General features: G+C 41.9%; 1 protein-coding gene across 2 annotated transcripts in view; it reads left to right on the forward strand.

Moving 5' to 3' along the window:
• Positions 1–23,684, forward strand: part of PLCH2 (phospholipase C eta 2) — a 2,067,875-nt gene that overhangs the window by 792,579 nt on the left and 1,251,612 nt on the right. The gene's annotated exons all lie outside the window — the stretch shown is intronic.

Consider the following 23,684-nt stretch of genomic DNA (forward strand, 5'->3'; position numbering starts at 1 on the left):
GCCTGCATTTAGATGGCGCGGTCTCCCAGGAGCTGACCTGTAATTTGCTTGTCAAGGGGCGGTGTAAGCAAGCAGTCAGAGGTGGCTGACGGGGCCCCGGGCAGCAGAAGCGGCGCTGCGGAGACAGAAGGAATTCGTCCATCAAGCAGAGGGCTGAGATTACGCTGCGCATGCGGGGTGAGAGAGAGGGACGGGGGGCAGGGAGAGGTGGAGTGTAATGAGAGATAGCTGGGGAGCAGAAAGTGTATGGGGTAGGACAGACGTTGAGTAATTCTCAACCCTTGAGTCACCAAGGGGGAAGGGGTGAACTAGTCTATTTTGGTTTTGGCGGGTGAGAGCCCATTGAAGTCTATGGACGAGTAAAAGGCTGGCTGCGTGATTGAGCCGACTGCACAATGGTAAATACCCACCAAAAACAGGTGACTTAAGAGGTATGGAGTAGACGGGGCCGGCCTTGGGACAGGGCCGCCTGGGGTGCCATTATCCCCCATGCCACACCAGCTCGGGGAAGTCTTTTAAGGTCTCCCCCGAGTTGGCGCTGTAGGAGAAGGCATGGCAGGCACCCTGTTGAAATTAAATGCGCCCCGAAACAATAGGGCATTGATGCTTTTGCATCACCGCCTATTGAAAAAGGTGCCCCTGCATGAGCAGGGGCGCATGGGGAGGTGCCGCCACATTTTTGTTTTGCTGCCCGGGCACTGCTGCCGCTAATGCCAGGCCTGGGGTTCGGTATGGAGAGAGAGAGTGAAAGCGGCAGGAGAGATATAGTGGCAGAGAGTGAGAGAAATGGAGGGGTAGATGGTGACGGGAGGTAGAGTGCAAGAGGTAGGAGGCAGTGGAAGGTAGAGGCGCCAAGATGGGCTTTGAAAAGAAGAGGTGGTGTGGAGGATCGATGAATACAATTATAACAGGCAGAAAGGGTGCAACAAGGGAAAGAAGTAACAGGAAGAAAGGGTGCAACAAGGGAAAGTAGTAACAGGAAGAATGGTGCAACAAGGGAAAGTAGTAACAGGAAGAAGGGTGCAACAAGGGAAAGAAGGGAGTGTGGAGAGAGGGAAGCGGCTCAAGTGGAGTTGGTGACTGAGGCATTTTTTAAAACGTGGGGATGCCCGAGAAGAGAGCGTGCAGAATTAAAGGGGACACACATGGCGGGAAGGGTGCCACAAGGAAGGTTGGTCAAGATAAGCAGCCTGGTTGGGTGTTGAAAGGATACATGGTATCCAGAACCTATTGGAGGCATGAGGTTGGGGTGCCCGGTTTAACATGCTTTTGCTGAGAACTTATTTTGCTGAAATCATGCAACCTCTAGACATAGGCAAGTTAAAGGCTTCCTTGATATATCCTTAACTCACCAATGGTAGCATAGGCTGAGCACAAAGCCTGAACTCTGCCAGAGGGGCTAGGGAATGCAGGTACCACACTTTTAATCAAAGCAGAGTTACCAGTTCAAAAGTTTACGGTAAAAAAACAAGGTTTTTTTTTAATCAAATATAGTGACTGCCTTAATTACGTGGCATTAAAATTAGTTGAGCAAAGTGATAAATAATAGCATATTTTGTGGTAAGAGTGAATAAGAACGAGCAGTATCAAAATAGTAAATTGTAGGTAAACATATCTTCTCTACCCATAACCCGTTAACTCAACAACAGACAAAAAATAAAACGACTCATTGCAAACAGCCTGTAACCCTTGCAAGAATCCTTCAGAGCATCTCAGTGCAAAATGCTCTTAACTTTACATAGGCTGGAAGGGCTGGGTAGAAGTCAGTCATCAGCAGACTGTTAAGAAACGGGTCACCTTGGGACTTCCAAGGGATGCTGGGAGTTTGTGTCTTGTGACGGTAACAAAATGGAATCCAGCTTTAAAGATGATGAATGTCACTGCTCTCGAAGAATTCTTTGCTTTCTGGCACGCCTTACTCACACCCCGACTCGCCAAGGTGTTCCTAAGCTGGGCCCCACCATCTTTTCCAGAGCATAGCATGGCCCAAATGCCATCTGTAATAGTTACCAATCTTCAAATCCAACGTAACGTACGTAGCTCAGACATGACTTAATGAGAGCACGTTCCTGCCCTGGTCAGCTGTCTTTGTCACCTGGCAGGAAAATGATGTGTCTTGGGAGCCAGTAGGAATGCAGGCGGGACACAAGTAAGGCCCAGGACACCAGCAGGCACAAAAGGAAGGCTTCTTTATTAATTGCACATCAAAATAAGAAGATACAAGCAGGAGAGAGAGGCAGGCACATCCTCTCAGGCCGGGCTCCCATGCTGCAGTCCCCAATTGCCACTGCTGGAACCCCAAGGTCCTTGCCAGCGGCACATTCCACAAGCTATTGCACACACACAGATACAATGCAGATCACTACAGGGAAGGGTGGGCATCCCACTGGAATGCAGCAAGGAATCGGGTTTGCCCCCCCCCCTATTGGGGCAAAATCCCCAATATAAGGTGCGAGTTGCATGCTCTCATCTAATCTCACAGCAAGCTGCCTGCTGGGGGTTCCCAGGAGATGTGATCTGCACACGGATTGATTTTTTTTGCCAATTAATGAACAGAAATGTCTGGGACCATTTAACACATCCTAAAACTCACTACATATAGTGGCTGTGAAGTTATGGTTAAGTTGCTGTTTCCATAGGAAGAGCACTTTTTTGGTGCGGCTTATAACTTCGCTCCCCCTGGACAAATCCTCACCAAACTTTGCAAAGAAAAGTATATGGGCCACTCTGAATTTTTTGCAAAGTTTGGTGAGGATTGGTCCAGTGGGGTAAAAGTTATATGGGGGGTCCCAAAATGTCTTTTTTCCCCATAGACTGAATGGGGGAAAAACTTTGTGCACGCCTACAGCCCAAACCGTGGGACGGATTTTCACCAAATTTGCGGCAGGAGCAGGAGCTTGGTCCCGAAAGCGTGCTTTTGTAAATTTGCTGCCAATCCGTCCAGTAGTTTTCTTTAAAAGGCCCAAAAAGTAGGTCTAAAAAAATTAGATATATCTATGTCCCTTTCCGCGGTCACACTTCCCTGTTCGCTCTGCGGACAAGATATCGATTGGCTAAGGGGCTGGCGTCATGACCGCGGACACGCAACGTCTCTGTCGATTGGCTGCAGTGAGACGTGTTCTGTGTCAGATTGTTTGGATGCGCCCGACATCTTGGATCCGCCGACAGTGCAGCGGCGACCAGCGGCAACATGCTATTTCGAAACCTATTTTGCTGTGTCATAGTGCTTGGGGAAGGTCACACAGTAAGAGATGGGTGAAAAACTGTATTTGTTCAGGCGGTAGATGTTAATGATGTATTCTCTATGCACGCCTTGTTCCTAATGTTTGTGCGTGCAGAAAATAAGGGTTTTACTAGGGGTAGTATTTCAGTCCGTGCTGCGCAAAGGCACCTTGAAAATGTTCTAAGGACACGTGTGGTGTTAGCGAACATTGAAATTGAGTACATGGCGTTATTACATTATTTTTTCCTATAGTTGTGCTATTGATTTAGTACGCCGCCATGGGTGTGACATGCTGCAGTGGTTGTGGCCAGGGCCTAGAGTCTTGGATGCATGGCCGTAGGCCGAAGGCCATACTAACAAGACTGTAGGACCTGGCCACAACCACCGCATCATGTCAAACCTATGGATACACTTGTAGTATTGATTATCGATTATATGGTTGTGGGGAGTGTGTACAGTCTTGGGTGCATGGCCGAAGACCATGCACCCAAGAACAAAGTTATAAGACCTGGAGGTATAAGCAACTTCACACCCATACATTGTAATATCTATGGACATACAGGTAGGAGTCTACCCTCTGGCCAGAACCACTGAAGCATACCACAACTATTGATACACCCCTACCACCGCACATCACTCAGGTGGTTGTGGGGAGGATCTGCAGTCTTCGGAAGGCCATGCACCAGAGAACAAACTTGTCAACTCTAAAGTTATAAGCCAACATGGATTTTACGTGCGGTGGTTGTGGCCAGGACGTACAGTTTTGGGTGCATGGCTGCAGTTTGTAAGCCATACACCGAAGAGTGTAGAGCCTGCCCACAAGCAGTGCAGGGTATGACATTCATACATCACACCCATACATTTGATTATGTATCTGGTAGGTGTGGCCAGGGCCTAGAGTCCTGGGTACAAATTGAGTGCATGCTATAGTTATAATGTTTCATTGTATGGGTGTGTCACTCATGTATAAGCGACCATGGGTGTAATATGCTGCGGTGGTTGTGCCCAGGGCCTAGAGTCTTCGGTGCATGGCTGTAGGCCATAGGCCATACTTCCAAACTCTAGGCCCTGGCCACAACCACCGCAGCATATTACAGACATGGATATACCTGTAGTACTGCTTATGGGTCAAATGGTTGTGGAGAGTGTGTAGAGACTACACAAGAACACAGTTATAAGCACTGCAGCAATAAGCCACTTTACACCCATACATTGAAATATGCATGGATATACATCAAAGAGTTTAGGCCCTGGCTACAACCACTGCAACATATCGTAGCTATAGATACACCTGTACTATTGCACATCACTCAGGTGGTTGTGGGGAGGCCCTGCAGTCATGGGTGGTGAAATTAGAAGCCACAATGGCTGTGCTATGCTTTGCTGCCACAATTGACGTCATAAGCAGTGAGGTTATAAGTGAACATGGGCATGGTGTGGTGGTTGTGTGCACGTTCTAGTGTCTTGCCTGCATGGCTGCAGACCATGCACCAAAAACTAAACATAGAAGTAGTCAAATTAGAAGCACCATGGTTTTAATATGCAGAGATGGTTGTGGGTAGGACCTATAGTCTGGGTTGCTTGGCCGTAGGGTGTAGGTGGTAGGTTATACATCAAACATGCTAGGCCCAGCCTACAGCCACTGCACCATATTACTGCCATAGATTAGCTGTGTAGATTCGCATATGTATGAAATGACTGTGATTATACTTACTGTTTATATTTGTTCAGAATCCATATATGTTTTACATGACTGTAGTACTTGGTGGAACTAGCCTTTTTCAATTTCTTTGATAAAAGAAAAAAGCATGTTAGTGTTTGCATTTTATGAAGACTTATTACATTGTATAATCGACAGTTTAGCTTTTTTTTACCCTCATATTTAGTTTATAAACCAGTGTACTGTGCATTTTGCTCAGTTTCTGTGTTTGTTTTTTAAAATCCTTGGGTCTGGGGGAAAAAAATTCTTGTTGGATTAAAAAAAACCTTTATTTGCTATGCTACAAAGTACTTCTTTGCTTCCTTTGAGTGTTTCCTTGCTCTTTCTGATTGATGTTATTTTTGTTGCCTTGTTGCCGATTTTTAACAGCAATTAGATACCTGTTGGCGTATTCTAACTGTGCATTTGTTATGGTTCCGTGGTTTTTTTATTTATCTGTGTCGTTATACACTCTTGGGCAGTTAGATACCTGTTGGCGTATTCTAACTGTTTGTAGGCTTTCACTTCATTTTTTGGTAATGTTGAAGTACACATTAGTCATTAAATTTTGGCTTTAAGAAGATTAAATACGCATTTGTAAGATTAGCTGGCAATCTCTGCTTTAGAGTAATGGTGCTATCATTACATTCCACCCATCCACATTTCTTTTTAATGTATGCAGTGTAGTGACCTGCATTGGTTGTAGCTCCTGCATGGTAGATTATACCTACTGTTGTAAAGGTTTTCTTTCCAAGAGACACTTGACCGTGTGTGAATCCAGTCAGCTTGCAGTTGTTTTTTCATACAATCTGCATTAAAACGTAGCAGCATAAGTATTATTTACTTACTATAAGTTTGTTTCAGTTAGGTGGAGCGATTGTCTGAATTGCACAGAGTACATAATCTGCCATGGTTTGCATTCTGTCCAAGTTGCTGAAATGGATTGGATTCACAATTAGGTATGGATACATAAACAAATCGCTCATTTGGGATTTGTTCCTGTATCACATTGCTACAGAGAGTGCATGGTTGTTTCCACATGTATGAAATCTGGAAGATTTCATTTATAGGTATGCTTTTGTTTTCTAGTACTTGTAGTAAGTACATTAGAAATTCTTGTGGATCTTCTTGTGAGTTTATCGTGAATATCACTATTCCAGCACAGTAGTCCAATTCTTGTCTTATTCCGTGAACACTGTACGTGTTCGTGTTGTCAGGATTGTTTGTTGCGTTTCTATGAAGGACTAATATTTGCAAACACAATTGGTCTGTACTGTGTAAGTAAATATTGTTAACAATTGGTGGCAATTGAAATAGAATATTCATTGCTACATTTGCATAGCAACTTACACCAGTTTCATTTGAAATTTAAATGGACCAGCTAGTTCCGGATCTGAGTGCTTTTTTTTGGAGTTTCTCTTCCTTCTTTGAAGAAGTACCTGCTTTACTTTCCCTAATAGGTTCTTCTTTGCTTGTGGTAATAGATGAACCTTTACCACCTTTTGTTTTCTTTGAAGGATTTGCTGTCAAATTCTGTTGCATTTCTGTTTGAATTAGTTTTCTTTTACCACGTTTTACTTTTTCTGGATCAGGATATTGTTTCAGATGGGGGGGGTGTACAGTGAACGCAGTCTATTGTATTATAAAATGCAAGGAATATCAGAATTCACTTTACTTGCATCAAAGTTGATTAGAAATAGACTGTCAAGTGTACGTAAGCGTGATAGTGCTTTGCCTTCTTTAAAGACTGTTTCCTATATCTATCAATGCTTTGTCTAGGGTAAGACCTTGGGATTTATGAATGGTGACTGCATATGCAAGAGTTAGAGAAAATTGTTCTCTACGTACATACATGTCTTTGAACAGAAGGAATAGAGCAGTTGAGCGCCCTATCCTTTTTACTTCTGAAAGTTTGTCAAAGCGGATATTGACAAACAATGTTGTTGTCACGTGGGTATGATTGAAAGCCAACAACTGTACCCAGTGCCCCATTAACTAGCCCTTGCTCCATGTCAAGGTTACGTTTAATGATTACTCTACAATTTAAGGACAATTTTAATATTTTTTCCAACCCAGCTGTGTTGGAGATTGAATTTTCTAAGGTATTTAGTCTTGTTGTGGCTTGCTCACACATGGGTAGTGTCATACCACGTACGTCCAGTTTGTCTGTGGCACTAATTTCAATTATTGGTTGCATTTCTTTATTTAACATTGTTTAATTAAATTTAACACAGCTTGCAAGTGTTGGCATTAAGGCCATACAATTGACATTTTTGTGCGCTAATTGTTCCATAACATTAGTAGCACATGCATTATCGCCATAAAGTGCATGAATGTGCAGGTTTTTCAATATTGCTTGTGCTTCTTGAGATAGTACACCAACTCTAATACTTTTTAGGATGTTGGCATAAGTGAGATCTGCAGATTGCCGCATGTTTTCTGTTAATTCTCTGTATTGGAAATGTTGCCAAAGGTTGACATTTCCTATGCTGCCAACAGTTCTACGGCAGAGTTTGTGTCCTACGGTTTTAAAAATAGGTTCACTCACTGGTGTCAATTGTAGAAGATCTCCGAAAATGATGTGTTTCCCTGCAAAGAGTTCTTCATAGTTTGTTTTAAGTACTTCTTGCAATCTTAGGTGAATCAAAGCCAAGATTAGGTTGGAGACCATGCTCACTTCATCTATTATTAGCATTTTCATTTGTTTTAATACTCTGCGTAGTTCCATTGCAGCTTCTGCAGAAAGTTTGTAATAGTGTAATTTGTTTTGGTGTTCTACTGGAAGAAGTAGTAATCAGTGTTAAGTGACACCGCCTGTGTTGTAGGTAGCTAAACCTGTGAGGGCAGTTACAACAGCTGACAGTTTGTTGTTTGTCAATTGCTGAAGGAACTTGCTGATGATTTTGATTAAGAATGTTTTTCCTGACCCAGCTTCACCACTGACATACAGCAGTATTGGTTTGTAATTTTGGCAGGTACATCTTTATTTTCGTGTTGTACACCATGTGCTATTTGTTTTGTTACGTCTTCAAAAATGGTGCGCTGATCTCTAAGTTTTGCTTGTTTTACAGTTAAGTCTTCTATATTTTCTTGATAGTGAAACATGGTGTTTTCCACTTCTGTCATAGCTAATTCTGCCTCATTTGGTATTAGTAGCTGTCCTAGTGGTTCTTGACTTCCTGTTACAGAAGGTTGACTACTGTCGGAAGAGTCCTTATCTAGTTGGGCCTGAAGTTCTTCTTCGTGTTGCTGTTCATTGTGCAACATTGTTTTGTGCTGCGTAAAGTTCACATCAGTGATAGCGCTTTAATTTGCTTTGAAAGCATCTTCATAGCAGTCATAGTTATCTAGTATCTCTTCCTCTTTTCCCCATGGTTTAAAAAGTTGTAGCAGAGACATGTAATATAGTTCTTTCTGTTGAGGAGTTTTTAATGACAATTTAACATGATTAATTAAGCTTCGTTTGGTAAGTTTCCCTAAGCTGCCTTCACAATCTGTGACTCTATATCTGGCTTAGCTTTCATCGGGTTTTATATTATTTTTTTATGCAACGTTTTGAGCTATGTGGTATGGACACATACTTTCCAAAGTGCTACTCCTGTTTGGATAGTATGTGTCCAGTAAATTGTTTTTTAAATTGTCTTGGCTGTTGGGATCATTTCTGCCAATTGTTTCTATGTCCTCATATGATTTCAGAACTTTTTTTAGACTTAGCAGGACGAAGACTTATCCATACTATGTTGTCTAATTTTCCATACAAAGCAGTAGCAGTTAAACGATCTGCCGCTTCATATGCGCCACATTCTCTATGAGAGAGCATTTTTATGCCTAGGCTGTACAATTTCTGACATAGTTCTTTGTCTGATGATAAGTCATCCCAGAGGTCTTGAAGCTCTATTATTTCTGCTTTTGTTAAGTAGGCTGTAACATATTGTGCAACAGCAGTGGAATTGTCTGCAATGTACTGCACATCTATGTTTGCATTCCATAAGAGGGCAATTATTGCATTGTAATCATTGATATATTTAGATTCTTTGATTCTTTTTATGTAATACATGTTCTTAGGTGATTTACCTTTCACACTATGTCGAACTGAAGACATGAAGTTTTTCACTTCACCTGTTTCTGTAACTGGTCTAGGGAAACTAAACCGGCATTTGGTGTAGCATTTACCTTTGTTTTTGTATTTGCATCGACAATATTTGCCACATTTGTGTCTTTGAAATTGTAAAATCTGCCCATGCAGGTCACTATGGGCCTCATTACAAATCAGGCGGTCCGGAAATAACGGTGGCGGTAAACCCGCCACCATCGTTGTTTCCGGAACGCCTGATCCCGACTCCTGCAGGCGGGAGGTGATGTTCCCGTCAGGTTTGACCTGGCGGGTTTAACACCGCCCGCCTGCAGGCGGACCAGGAAACACCGGCAGCATCACTAGATGCTGCCCATGTTTCCATGATCCCCATTCCCATTGAGTCCTATAGGACTCAATGGGAATGGGGATTAACACCATTCCGCCTCCGTGATTCCCGGGAAACCAGGGTTGTAATGCCCCGGTAATTCCAGGAATCACGGAGGCGGAATGGTAATACGAGTCCGGCAGTAACCAGGCGGTTTTACCGCCTTGGTTACCGCCGGACTCGTAATGAGGCCCTATGTGTCCGTTGTGAAGGGATTTCACAAGTGACATATTTTTGGATGAACTTTAAAACAGTGTCATCATTGTCATGACCAAATTTAGGTGCACCTTTGACCCATAAAAGCATGTGAATATGTGGTGCTCCTCTCGCTTGGTATTCTTTTCTCCAAAAGAAGTGTTGCACTTCTGTGAGGGGAGGAACAGTTTTATTGCAAATAAAGTGTAGCATAGCAATGAAACGATGATGGAAATAGCTTGACACATTAACTGGATCTAGAGAGCAAAGTTCTCCAGGTATTAATAAATGTATGTTGGTTTTGTTGTTGTTTAATATGCGTAATAGCTTCCCATGCATATTCTGCACAACTTAGTGTAACAAACCAAGTCGGTGGTCCAAGGTTTCTGATCATACAACGTACGTCTCTGTGCCGTCGGAACCAGTATTCTTTTGTACCACGCATGTTTGCAAACAAATGTTATACTTGATTGTAAAACCATCTTTTTCTTGTACTTTTTGTATCAATTACATAGCTGACATATTTTGAAAGTGATTTCCAGATTTCAAAATGTGTGCAACTCCGTAAGATAGGGTTGCTAGTTCACTTTCAAAGAGTAGGTGGAATATGTATTCCACATTTTGTCTAAACCTGGGATCTTGCGAATACATTCGTAATGAGTGGTATTCCGATGCCGTAATCTGAGTGCGTCTATCATCGTATCTTCCACCTTTGCCAGTAGGAAATGGCAATGGAAAAGCATGTGCTTCTATATTTTTTTCCCATATGCTCATTAGTGAACCTTTGCTTTGATGCATTTGGTAAGTTTCTTGTGCATCATCTATGCTTTCATTGGAATGCAATGGATGAATTGTGTACTGGTCCAAAAGAGTGGATACTGCAGCAGGATCCAGAAGTTTGAATTGTCCAGTTTCTGATGACTCTTCAATTATTTCAGTTGTTTCCTTTTAAGCCTTCTTCAATATTTATTTCCTTGTAGTATTCATTATTGTCTTTTAGATAATGCAAGGCTTGTCTAACTTTATGTAAACCCACCAGTTGTTGCCAAATTGGATTTGTCTTTTGTTGGTACACCATTTACCAAGACAATTAAAGAATGCTCTATTGAACATTGCACTCCTAGAGTCTGTACATTTTCTGTTGGATGTAATGGCAAATAAACTACTTTGCCACGAATGCCTTTCACCAATTCAGAGGGAGGTAAGTTTTTGGGTGAAGGTGTATAATTGCTTGAAATCGGTGAACTGTTTGAATTATGATGCTCTCATACAAATTGAGTTGCTGCAGGGTTTTTGGGAGTGGGAACAATTACAAATTATTTGTGATAGCACGTGAAGGAGTTTGGTTGTTTAGTTTTTACTGCAGTAACATATTAGGGGTTCACTTATTTGATATTTGTTTTCAGCTAAAGGGTAGAGAGCTAATTCAAACCATTTGGAATCTTCATTTGTCTTCTATTTTGTATTGTATGTCGATATTTTTTGTGTTCCTTTTGTAAAACGTTCTGCGGCAACACATACACACATGGTTTGGTATTTCAGCCGATGCACTTTTAAATTTTAGTATTTCTTTTTTGTATGTGTGTAGTAGAAGGTTGCTATGTGCAGAAATGTTGCTAGTCTGTTCTAAAACTATTGCATTTTGTAAGTGGCTTTCACTTCCAAAATATTTTCTCTGGATACGGTCAATTTCTTCTTGTAGATATTTGGGTGTACCATGCAGAAGAGTGTTATTTAAATTGACTAATTCTGAAGCTGGACTTTTAGCATGGTATATTTTATACACTAGATTTCTTACATTGGAATGATGTATTGATATCCTTTTGATATCATGGAAGGCGCTTTTGGAAATAGGTCCAGAAATGCAGGCTAATGAATGTCCTTGTAGTCCTGTGTATTGGCACACTGGAGAGATATTTTGCAGCACTTTCATTTTAATTTTGTCTTTACATACTGATTGAGGAACTGACGTAAAGAGTTGAAAGATTTGTTAGGAATTGCACACATTGAAGTGCATGGCCATTTGTATACTGGATGGTCTAGTTCAGTCAAATTGAAAGGTAATTCTGAGTTTTCAGCGGATAATTTTCTAAGCAGTGTTTCTTGTTCCATTACGCTATTATTGATTTTTTTCATACCCTCGTTCACTGCTATCGATGGCAAATGTTTTTGTTTGATTTTGTTTGTATGCTTCTTCATTAAAATATGGTTCTGTGGTTGTTGTGTGACTCCATTCACCTCCACAAATATGTAAGAAGTTATTTTTGTTGACATTCTGTGTATTGATAAGTTTCTTTTGTAGTTTGGTACTTTGGTTTGTGGTTTCATTCTATTTAACACTAATATGAACAACTTCCTTTTGAGAATGATTGCACTGTCCACGAGAGCTTGTAGGATTAATTTTCTACGGTAGATTTAAGGGTTGAGGAGGATTTCGGTCCTCTTCTTATTAGATTTTGAAGGACTCTGTGGTGAAAGATTTTGGCTAAAATACTTTTTTTACTATAGGTTCTTGTTACTATATCAGGATTAATAGGAGCATTGTTAGCAGTACTGGTAGCAGTTTTTTTTTGTTTGTTTTTTGTGAAGATATTTCTGTTTCATGCTACGTTTTGTTGGAGCAGGAAAAGTTTCGGTAGTTGAAGCTTCCTTGTTTTGCTAAACAACTGTATTAGCTGTTTTGTTCCCAAGTTCTCTACAAACTCTGTTACAGATGGATGCTTAGGTTAGACACTTTTATTTCTATTTGCTCTATTTCTGCGTTCCTTTCTACGGATTTGCTTTTTGGTAGGCTTTCTTTGGGGTCTGTTGAAAAAAAAGAAGGCATGGTTTGGTCTGGTGTACAATGTATGTGTGCTGTGTGCATGCATGAGCTTGATGTGGAAGCTCTTTGTGGTGGTGTGTGAATGTGCATTGGCCTCTTACAATGATTTGGGAAGGCTATTTTTCTGTTTGCATACAACTACAATGTGCTTCAGATGAGAGTACTACGTGGGCTAGTGGTGAGGAGAAGCATTAATAGTGAACGTAATGGCATAAAATGGAAACAGTTATTTGTTTTGTAGTACTAACATTCTAAGGGTTCTGTATGTTATTTGAGTTCCAAACACATGGGGATTTGTGCCCCATTCTGCCTGTTATTCCTTGTTTAATAAATGGGAATGTGTGGGTAGAATGGTTCAGAAATCACTGTTTGCTTTGGTGCACAAATTAAATGCATAACCCACACACTGTTTGAGGAATAGTTAGAATATAAAGGTCATACTGTACTTACTTTCTGTTTGCAGAATGACCAGGTTTCTTCGGATATGTCGTTTGCAGTGTAGATGCTGTTGATTTTCAGGATAGTAGTCTTCACTGCGATTGTAAAGAGAAGAAGTTAGTAACTTTGTGTGTTTAAAGTAGTGATGTTACTGTATACGTTAGTTTTGTATCTTTTGTCAAAGTATTCTCCTTTGATATTTCAACACAGTGCATCTGTGCATTTCACTTCACTATGTGCTGCCTTTGTATGTTATTTGCAGTATGTCAGTTGCATGTGCTTTAGAAATTAGTACAATTTTTAGGTTATGAAAATGCCTTGTTTTTCTTTTAAGCTGTGTTATCTATAACAGAGAGGCTTGTAAGCGATAGGTCATTATAGTAAATGGGGAAAAATGTCTGTACTTTCATATTATAAGTACGATTTAGAAAAATCGGGAGACCCTCAGAGGGAGATGTCACCACAGCAAATCGGGAGCGTTTACTTTTTTCTCATACGATCGCATTGGAAGTAGCATTTATGTAGGCGGTACACAGTAAAAAATGGTGCCATTTTTCTCATGGAAAATCTAGTTTCGCACTTAATACGGAGGGTTGTAACGTATGTATAGGCTATGCGGGAGACAGTAAGAAGTAGTGCGTTTTGTCAATGAGAAATCGGACATCTTGCACTTAAAGGGGGAGTTTTGGTATGTATTGGCCATGCAGATTTAGTGGCATTAATTTGTTTAAATGAAATCATAAGGTTTCCACATGTTCTCTGAATAAAATATGCATACCTGTACTTTATACGCATGCATGTGGGTATGCGTGGAGCTGTACGTAGAAATCTGCGACACTTGTATTTTTTGAAATAGGTGCTTTGCAATGATATGCGACTTGTATTCCGAGTGATCAATAGTACATTTGAAGTGTGAAATTTTGATGACGGAGTTAGATGTAGGGATGTTTAATGTGATTGGTGGATGGTTGTGTGACTGCTTAGCTGTGTCCAATGAATAAAGGGATTCGCGAGTGATGTGGAAAGGGTAGAAGGACTGGCTAAGAGTTACGTGCCGCACGTAGACACCGCTTGTCTGCGGGTAGGGCGTGTCACATACGGGTTTCGACAGTAAATCCAGCATGGAAAGGGGACTGTGGGCATCAGCTAATCAGATGTTGCCATTGTTCTTTTGTGTCAAAAGACGGGGCGTATACTGAAGATGGCAGAGGTGCAGAGGGTCAGGTTTTTGGTCCTTGGAGGTATTTTTGTGCACGGTTTACAGCACTATGCCGAAAGTAGGCATGTGGCACATCATTTTTATGTGAGAGGAGTGGAGGTCGTGTGGAGCGCTGAGACTGATTGCAATGTTGCGGCAATTCTGCAAGTTTGCACCAAAATGCGCACGATGACCACTCCTCATGTGGTACTTTTGCCCTACGGTGCTTGCCATTTGGGCTACGTGAGTTCACGTACTTTGTTGAAAGATTTGGAACAGTTGGTTCAAGCAGTGATGAACATCTTTCCAACTACCAAAATGATTTTTTCTGGGTTACTCCCTAGAGGAAAATGGGACAACAGTTCTGTTTTCTGTCCTGATCAAAGTATTGGGGGGTGTAACATCAATCGCGGCATGCATGCTTTTATGTTACGCGCTGGTATGTTTTTCTGCAGCCACGAGAACATTCTTCCCGGTAATGCGGCTTATTTTGAAGCAGATGGTGTTGCGTTATCTTCTTTGGGAAATGCCATGTTCTTTTGGAATGTGAGGCGTGCTTTGGATATGGTTCTGTAATAGTTGTAGGAGTAAAGTAAGAACAAAAAATATTTTAAAAAAAAACAAAATAAACAGGTGTCTGCAAGGCATCTGCCCAAAAGAAACAGCTCCTTTCAGAGCCCACCTTAAAGGGGATTCATATTTAAATGTACAGTCGTTACGCTCTGATCTTGTACGTGTCCACGAACATGGCGGTAGTATGCAGGCGGCCCATATTACCAACAGGGATTCTGGGGTAGAGACGCATGCAAATGAGAATGTGCGAAGGTAGGGATTGGTCAGTAAAGGTCAGTGAGTGTGTACTGTACGAAGAGATATAGTGAGAATGTCTTTTTCCTGACAGGAGAACAGACAGCCATGGCTCTGTGTGCTCGAAAACAGATTGTCTGGATTTTGGGAGACTCATGGATGCATTGGTTGAAGGTGCATGCAGAAAGTTGCGGTCTATCTGCAGATCTTAGATTTCCTTTTGTGGAAGTGCACTGGCATGGCGTGCGTGGAATGAGGTGGCTGGACTTGGTACGTCTCTGTGCTACTTTACAGACAGAGTGTCATCCTGATATACTTATCATTCATTGCGGAGGAAACAGTTTAGGCCATGTCTCTGGAATTTCTTTGCAATTTGCAATGAAGGAAGGACTTGCGAAGGCCATGGACATATTTCCAAATTGCGAAGTTTTTTCCCGTGTTGCACAAAGACAAAAGTGGCTGAGTTCTTCTGCATTTGGTCCACAAATGGAGAAAGCGAGGTGCAATGTGAATAAGGCTGTTTGTGCTTTTCTAAGAGATGTTGGCATGTCCTCATTCCACAATGAAAACATTTTGTTTCGCAGCTTTTTCATTTTTCGCAGAGATGGAGTCCAAATCACGTATGCTGGCAATCAGATTTTTCTTCGATTTAGAATCATAGTCACCTATTTGGCTATCCATTTTTTCAAACCTACGGTTTTTAAAGCACACATAACACCACCGAAAGGCTCTTTTCAAAGCCACCACTTACTCCCAGCGAAAAGTCCATTGGTTTTGATTTGCTTGCAACCTCCATTTTTGTGTGTCCTACGACTGTCCGCAGACTTTTCCAAAAAGGCGCGGGGGCCTACGACGGTCACTTGCTAGTTTTATTGTTAAACTGAGAAATCCAGCTCTGAAAAGAGCCTTTTTTGTAATTATTTTTATTTTCCAGTTTACTGCTTTTAAGCTTACGACACACTAGGAGAGGAGGGTAAGGAAGGGACATCAACCACGGGGATTAGAAGGGACAGTTGGAGAGAGAAAGATATAGGGTGGGCTTTACTTAGGTAGGGAGCAGTTCTTCTGATGCTCAGTGACCTTAGCCTCAAAAGCACTTTGAAGACTCTTCCCCCCCCTGCAGAGTACTGCATCACAGTACACACACAATATTGTGACCCTCGAAAGGTAAGGGTCAACAGCATCGCGAATGGCTTGTGAGGCAGCTGGAGGGATGCGCTCCCCCACAGGAGTGTCTCTTGTGGTGAGAGGATCGGACACGGAGGATGCTGTGGAGGAACTCAATCTACTATGTTCTTCACATGGCACCACCTTGCAAATGTCCGTACTGTGGAACGAAGTTAGGTGTCACTTCATGGTTGTTGAACCAAAGCTGTACGCACCAGGTCTCCCACGACTCGGCACCAACTGGCATTGGTTACACTTGACCAGGTTCGCTCGTGCTTTCGGTACGTTCCCAAAAATGGAAAACAACCGCCACACCCACGACTCCCGCCGAGTGTTTGTACTGCGCAGTTCCTCCACCTCATTCTCTTCTTCCTCGATCTCTACATCCTCACCCGTATATCCCTCTGCAGGGCTTTGGGGAGGTGGTGGCAGTGGAGGGTTTGGGGGTGGTGCTGAGACTAATGAACCAACAGTAGCCATGGATGCCATAAGGATTAGTTGCCTAATGGTCGCTACAGCAGTAAAGGCAGCACAACTCTAACTGCTATAGCCAGTAGCACAATGAAGATGAGCTCGGGGGTGTGGCCATTTATAGGGGTTGAGGGGTGCGGCTCGTGACCATATTGATCACTCAAAAGCACTGAAAAAATTATAAGCGACACGTTCACAGGTAGAGCTGTTGTATGGGACATGTCAAATGGTGATTTTATACTTAAAATTAATTTCCCATGTATGTATAAGTTATTTTGCAATGTTGCGGAAGTACACAAAGTGCGCAAATTAGTCCACATGCTCAGCGTGGGTGTGGTCACATGACGTCCTGAGCACATCCGCGAGGGAAATGTGTGCCCGCTGGCCAGCAAATGCAGACTAACAAACGTGCACATGTGCGCAAGTGTTCTACGGACAGTGATTGGGTCCTGCAGCTAATTAAAAGTGTGACACAAGTGAGACAGACGGTTAGGGAGAGGTGCGATGTTCTCAGTAATTATGGGTGTACTGCGCATGTGCGTACCTGATCTGATAACTGTATGGACAGGTCCAGTGTCCTTAGGACACCTCCATTTTGTTTGACTACGAACATGCCGACAACCGCGCTTGTTCTACGGATGGTTCCATCTTGGTGGCGGACTGTACGGACAGGTATAGTGTCCTTAGGACACTCCCATTTTGCTCATTTACAGACATCCCGGACACCTAATGTTTTCTACGAACATGTTCTATCTCGTTTGTCAGCGGTACGGAGAGGTACAATGTCCTTAGCAGACCCATTCTGTTCATTTACGCACAACTTGCACAGATGGTGCATTCTAACATCAGTTACATCTTGGTTGGCATTGGTAAGGGTAGGTGTATTGCCGTTAGAACATCAATATTCTATTAGTTACGGCTAGCTCGAACAGGCACGTTGTTCGCGAACATTTTAAGTCTTTTTTAAAACATAATTTTTACTCAAACCCTTCCTCTACAACAAATATACTATAACTTTCTAAAAACACACACATATTCCAATCAAGAGAAATACAGGGGGATGCAGATACTGACACGAATATAGGGAAATTAGGGTTCAACACGGGCTGATTGTGAGGAGATGATTTGTGTGGGGAAGAAGGGATGGATGTTTCATCAAAACGTCTATTTTCTTCTTGAAGGTTCACTAGGAAATGGAGAAGGGGGGCAGGTACAGGTGGGACAGTGATAACATATTTTTCCTCTCAAAAATTCCTCCACAAATTGTCTTAAACTGTTAAAATTGTCATTGAGTGTTTCCATTTTCAGTTCTATCCTTTTCAGCCTCTCTTCTCTGTGTCGTTTGTTGGCCTTTCTTCTTTTTTTTTCCTGGTCTGTTAAAAATAAATAGATATATGTTAAATGCCCACAAAATACTGATCATTATTTCCCTGTACACAGCACTGTGTACCATTACTATCGGTATCTTTGGACATTTCCACCTGTGGAAAATTCTCCTCCAGCCACTCCAAAGTACTGCACATTTCTGTGTCAAAAGAACAGAAGGAAATTATTTTTTCTGCCCCTCATACCAACAAAAGTACACACACACACATAAGAAAATGAAGTTTACTTACTATTTTGTTGTAATTTCTTTTCGTTGCAGTGGGTGCATCACCTGTCGTCCTGGCTGCAGAGTTTCTGTGCCGTAATTACGTTGGAGTCCTACTTTCTTTTTTTTAATGGTATAATCCATTTCATTCTACATGGTCATTAAATGCATGGTTTTTGTTTCAGACATTTAGGTTTCCCTATTTATTTACTAGTACTTATGTCTTTTTGTGTCCTTGAGCATTTTTTGTGTAAGTCAATAGTACAATTTCAGATACCCCCTGACTTTTTGGGTACTGTTGACCTCGTCCTCAGACATGTGCTCAGTCCACGCCTTTCCAGGGGGTTCTGTATGTTCTATGTTACATGTATATAAAGTAAGCACATTGTACTACATATCTACGAAGATCACATGATAGTGTATATTCAGCAAAAAAAACTTTATTCACGTGATATTATGATTAGGTTCCCCTTCAAAAAACCTGTGAAATTCAGTTAAAAAAAAACTTTGTTAAAGGGACGTTATGATGAAGTTGCCCTACTAAAAACCCATACAATTCACTAAAAAAGATTTTGTGAAGGGGACGTTATGGTTAAGTTGCACTACTAAAAAACTGTGAAATTCACACAAAAAAACTTTATAAACGTGACATTATGGTTCGCAGTAAAACCAAAAAACCCTCAAATTCGCCAGTTAGGGTATCCTAAGCAACCATAACTGCCCGCACCACTCTGCACTGCTAATACTAACATCCAGAACATCAAAGATGACATCACAAATGTCATTGATGACATCACATGTTTATTTACTTTTCAGACAAGGGGTTGTGAATGTAATTTTGGCAAAAAAGGTATCAGGCGTTATCGGGACATGTGTAATAAACTACATACTTCATCATGCAATTTAGTGTTCTAAAGAAAATTCCATTGCAGTGTTCTTTCTAGTACAGGAACCTACTCATACAGAAATGTGGGTATTGGCTGCAGCATACACCACAGAGGTACTATATTTGTACTTTCCAAAGTTGTATAATGAAACAGTGAATGCTTCTGTATCAGACTTTTCTGGTCTGTGAAACATGTACTAAGTTGCTAATAATGCATCACTTACTACATTATATATGGAGAGTAAAGTAAGCAAACAAGAGGCAGTATCATTAGTAACTGTGTATAATGTACATGATTGTATTCACGCACAAAAATGATTGCTGTGTTTCAGGCCTGCTTCTTCCTCTATATATGTACATCATAAGATGCAATTAAATTCTAAGGAAAGTATTGTAAAAACATGTGAGAAGAGCAATATGTATAAATGTAAAACCTTTTGAAAGTTAAGTTTCTGACTGTCAGTAAATAAACCCACCAGGCCTGGATATGGCAGTGAACAAAAAAGAAGGGGCTACACATGTGATGTCATCAATGACATTTGTGATGTCATCTTTGATGTTCTGGGTGTTAGTGTTAGCAGTGCAGAGTGGTGTGGGCAGCTATGGTTGCTTAGGCTATCATAACTGGCACATTTGAGGGGTTTTTCGGTTTTACTGCAAACCATAATGTCATTTGTTTAATGTTTTTTTTAGTGAATTTCACAGGTTTTTAGTAATGCAACTTAACCATAACGTCCCCTTAACAACGTTTTTTTTTTTTAGTGAATATATATACAAATTAAAATGTAGGGATTGCATACACTTATAAAACAAAGCAATCATCTGCTGTTGTAGATTTTCAAGATGTGTTTTAATAATTTTAGAAACCTCAACTGCCATGTGTAGCCAAGTGGTCGGGTGTGGTGCTCCTCTACTTGTTTTATTACAGTTTTATGGTTTCTCTACTTTTAATTTAAAAAGAAACCATTCTGGAATGGTTTCGTTTTAAAATAAATGTGTAGGAAGAATTTGAAACTTGCACTTCAGTGCACTACACTGAACATTCCCTTAAACATGAGGTGTGTTTGTTAGGGAGTTTGGATTGTGCGTGGGAGTTTGCGTGGTGGTGGGGTTTGGGGGCAGGCCAGCAGGGAACATAGTTCCACTACTTATTTTTGTGCACTTCGACCACTGGTGTAGGGACAGGGAATGTGGACGTTCCGGGGGTGTCAGGGGCCCACATGATAATGTTCTGAGTGTGGCAGCAGCCGACAAGCTCATGTTCTTGGTGCGGTGAAGGCCAACCTGCTGCTGATCTGGATGCAGAAGGGCCCCACATTCTGATGTTCTGGCTGCAGCAGGGGCTCACAAATGGATGTTCCCTGTTCAACAGGGGCCCACTTGCTGATGTTCTGGATGCAGAAGGGGCCCACATTCGGACATTCTCAGTGCGGCAGGGGCCCACATATGGATGTTCTCTGTGCAGCTGGGGCCCACTTGCTGATGTTATGGGTGTGGCAGGGGGCAACCTGCTGATGTTGTGGATGCAGAAGGGGCCCACATTCTGACATTCTCTGTGCGGCAGGGGCCCACATATGGATGTTCTCTGTGAAGCTGGGGCCCACTTGCTGATGTTATGGGTGTGGCAAAAGTTGCATTTTGCCCATAAGGAAATGTGAGGCAATTTTTCTGGTGCCCATTTCAATGTTGCTCTATCAAAAAAGCTTTCCGGCTGCCTCATTTCAGGCAGTAGTTACATTTTAGGTTTCCAATTCAATTATCTGAAGAGCTGTGGTGATGAGTAATATCCCTTGCAGCAGACACACATGCAGCTCAAGTAAATGGGACACTGATCAGGCCTTACAGCAGGTGATAATTAACAGATGGAATCTCTTGCACTGGGCCAGGGTCAATGGAGTATCCATCTGGACAGGAGTAGTGGGGCAAACTGTGGAAAGTCTTGATTTTACAGGAAAGGGCGCACATCTAGATCTCTTAATTGGTGGTCACTGAAGAAGCGAGATCTAACCAGCCATCCAGTATCTTGAGCTCAAAGAAAGTCCTGAGTCTGTTCTCAACAATATATGGCAGCAGTGCCACTGTAGAAACAATGTTCATCCCAGTTGTACCCAAAGCAGATCATGAGACCATTCAACACATCTTAGTATGGCATAAGTGCATCTACAGAAATTAATGTATAATTGTGTCATTCATAATCATGACCCTCATAATAGGACAATGGTGCATGTGGGTCAGCTCAGTAGAGCTAATATGGATCACATGCTTGTTTTCTCACCTAAAGAGTTCCGCTTTGGTTCAGTGATGGTGGCCACTCCTCGCCCAGAACGTGGCGGGACATGGGAATGAGAATGACAGGTCTGGGTCCACACACACAAGTATGCACATGCCATTGGCTCTCATTTCCTGTGTGGCACTGAGCCACACACATTTTCCTTCTGCTGCATGTATAGGGACATGGCAGCTGAGAGGTTATTGTACAGTGGGAAAGGAGGAACCCTGACGGTTTCCCTCGTGAAACATGCAATGCACAATCTTGACAAAGAGGGAAAGGGCAAGCCCCATGGTCTCCACTGTGGAAGTAATCATTAGCGTTCGCTGTTTTGAGGCATATTGTTTTTTTAAACATTATTTTCAGGTTAGGTCATTTGAGATGATCCGTTTGACCTGAACGCAAAACAATATGCCATCACTGACCTCCTTTGTACCACATTGTATACAAAGCAGATCATACCCAGAGCAATGCTTACCTGGGAGGATAGCTCGGGGGCAATGCGTTTGTCTTGAAAGCAAAGGCTATTCTGTGGGGGTGTTTAAGCTTGAACCTAGCGAGACCTATTGTAAAAGCAAAAGGAAATATCGAGGCTGAGTACCCCAAAAGGAAATGCACCAAACGCAGGCTTATAAAGATTCATAGATCTTTATTCTAAGACTGTATGGTTTAAAAAGAAAGTATCAGATAGCTATCTGGCCCTCAGTACATCACAGCGAATACCAGCCCTTTCGGTGTGAGAAGTGAGAGGTACTGGACGTCTAAACAGTTATGCTTTTTATACATTTCCAATCATAATGTCCAGCTCCTCTACAGGCTAATGATACTCGGTCTAGGGTTCGTGTCGAGTTTACTTCTAGTTTGTGCAGCTATATGCATGTGGATCATCTTCAGTTTGCATGTTAAACAAGTCACAATGGCAACAGTGTATTCTCGGATCTAACATTAAGTCTTAACACATGTCTTATACGATGTAGTTCAGCTAGTGTCCACGTTCTGTATTTAGACAGCATTGTAGTTGATGTATGTACGCAGATCAGACTTGTTGGCGCAGTTAATCGTCTGTCTACAATTTGGGCATGGGACAAGGTCTCTTTACTTGACCCAAACATTCGACCAACAAACAGTTTATACATTATCTAGCAAACATGGTGCAAGACGGTTCAGCTACAAGCGGGAAACAATGTCCACCATTTTAGAACACAGAACTACTTTAGAATAGAAATCCAAATGGCGGACGGACCTAAAATGGTGGCTAAATCCATCTAAGATCGGAACTTTGCAACGTGGATTTATTCGCAGAGCGACTGGGTATAGGACAGCTTGGTTTTCACATATTTGTTTAGCAGCAGGCGTGTGAATAAAGTAATGATGTTGGGTGAGAAAAGTGGGCAGTGGTTTGTCCTCGTTCCTAGCTTTGGTAGGGATTACAATTCTTATATTGGAGCATTCACTTTGCACGTAGATTGTTGTACCGCAAAAGTAGAAGCATTTACCTTTGTCAATTAAGTGAGTTCATCTCATGGGGCCAGGTACACATGTACGCAGACCTCGAGAGATCATTGTGAAATTTGTGTGAGTATGTTAGAACTCTGGAAGGTTAGAAACAGTCTTTCATCCTTATGCAATAATAACATGATGACCATATAGGGTAATAGCAACATTGGATATCTACATTTCAGTGAAGCTAGAGTCACACATTGTGATGGAGGCACTCATTGTGATGGATTGATGTTTCCTTCTTGCACCGGATAGCCTGTAGATCTCCTGTGAACCTCCATGGCCTTCTGAGACTGCAGACACTAGATCAGGGGTCTGCAACCTGCAGCTCTCCAGATGTTTTGAAACAAGACTTGTATGATCCCTCACCGTTGACTGCTGGCTATGTCTAATCAGAGTTGTTGTCAAAAACCTCTGGAGAGCAAATGCTTTCAGACTCATGACGGGTGCTTATAAGGGCACCAGGGTGGGAGCCACAGCATGTATAGAAGAACTGACAGAAGGGTATTTGATCCTTCATAATCTTCTATGGGATCTTTGAAGGCAGGACCTCCAATTTGAGTGCAATTCAGAAAAGTGCCAAGGGAATAGTCCGATGATTGGTGAATTATAATTAAAATAATTTTCTGTTTGCAAGAATGAGTGTTTGTGAGGGGCTGTTTGTGAGCACAGAGAGACACAAGTCCGAACTGGCAGCGGAATAGACAGATATTGTTGCGATAGACCACACGACTTGCCTTGGGCATCCACAGTATGAACAGGGTTAGCCTGAGCATACACTGATGAGGACAAACACCATGATTTCATAACAGCAGCATTAAGGGAGCTCAGCAAATGCATTTATTGTTAAGAAAGAATGTATGTTTCGATTTTGGTACTAGCACCAAAAAGGAGGCAGCAATATTAGCTTATATTCTTTGAACAGACCACATTATTTGATTTGGCAGTAACTGCAT

The sequence above is a fragment of the Ambystoma mexicanum genome, chromosome 8 (assembly GCF_040938575.1).
Source record: "Ambystoma mexicanum isolate Mex_15411 chromosome 8, UKY_AmexF1_1, whole genome shotgun sequence".
NCBI lineage: Eukaryota > Metazoa > Chordata > Amphibia > Caudata > Ambystomatidae > Ambystoma > Ambystoma mexicanum.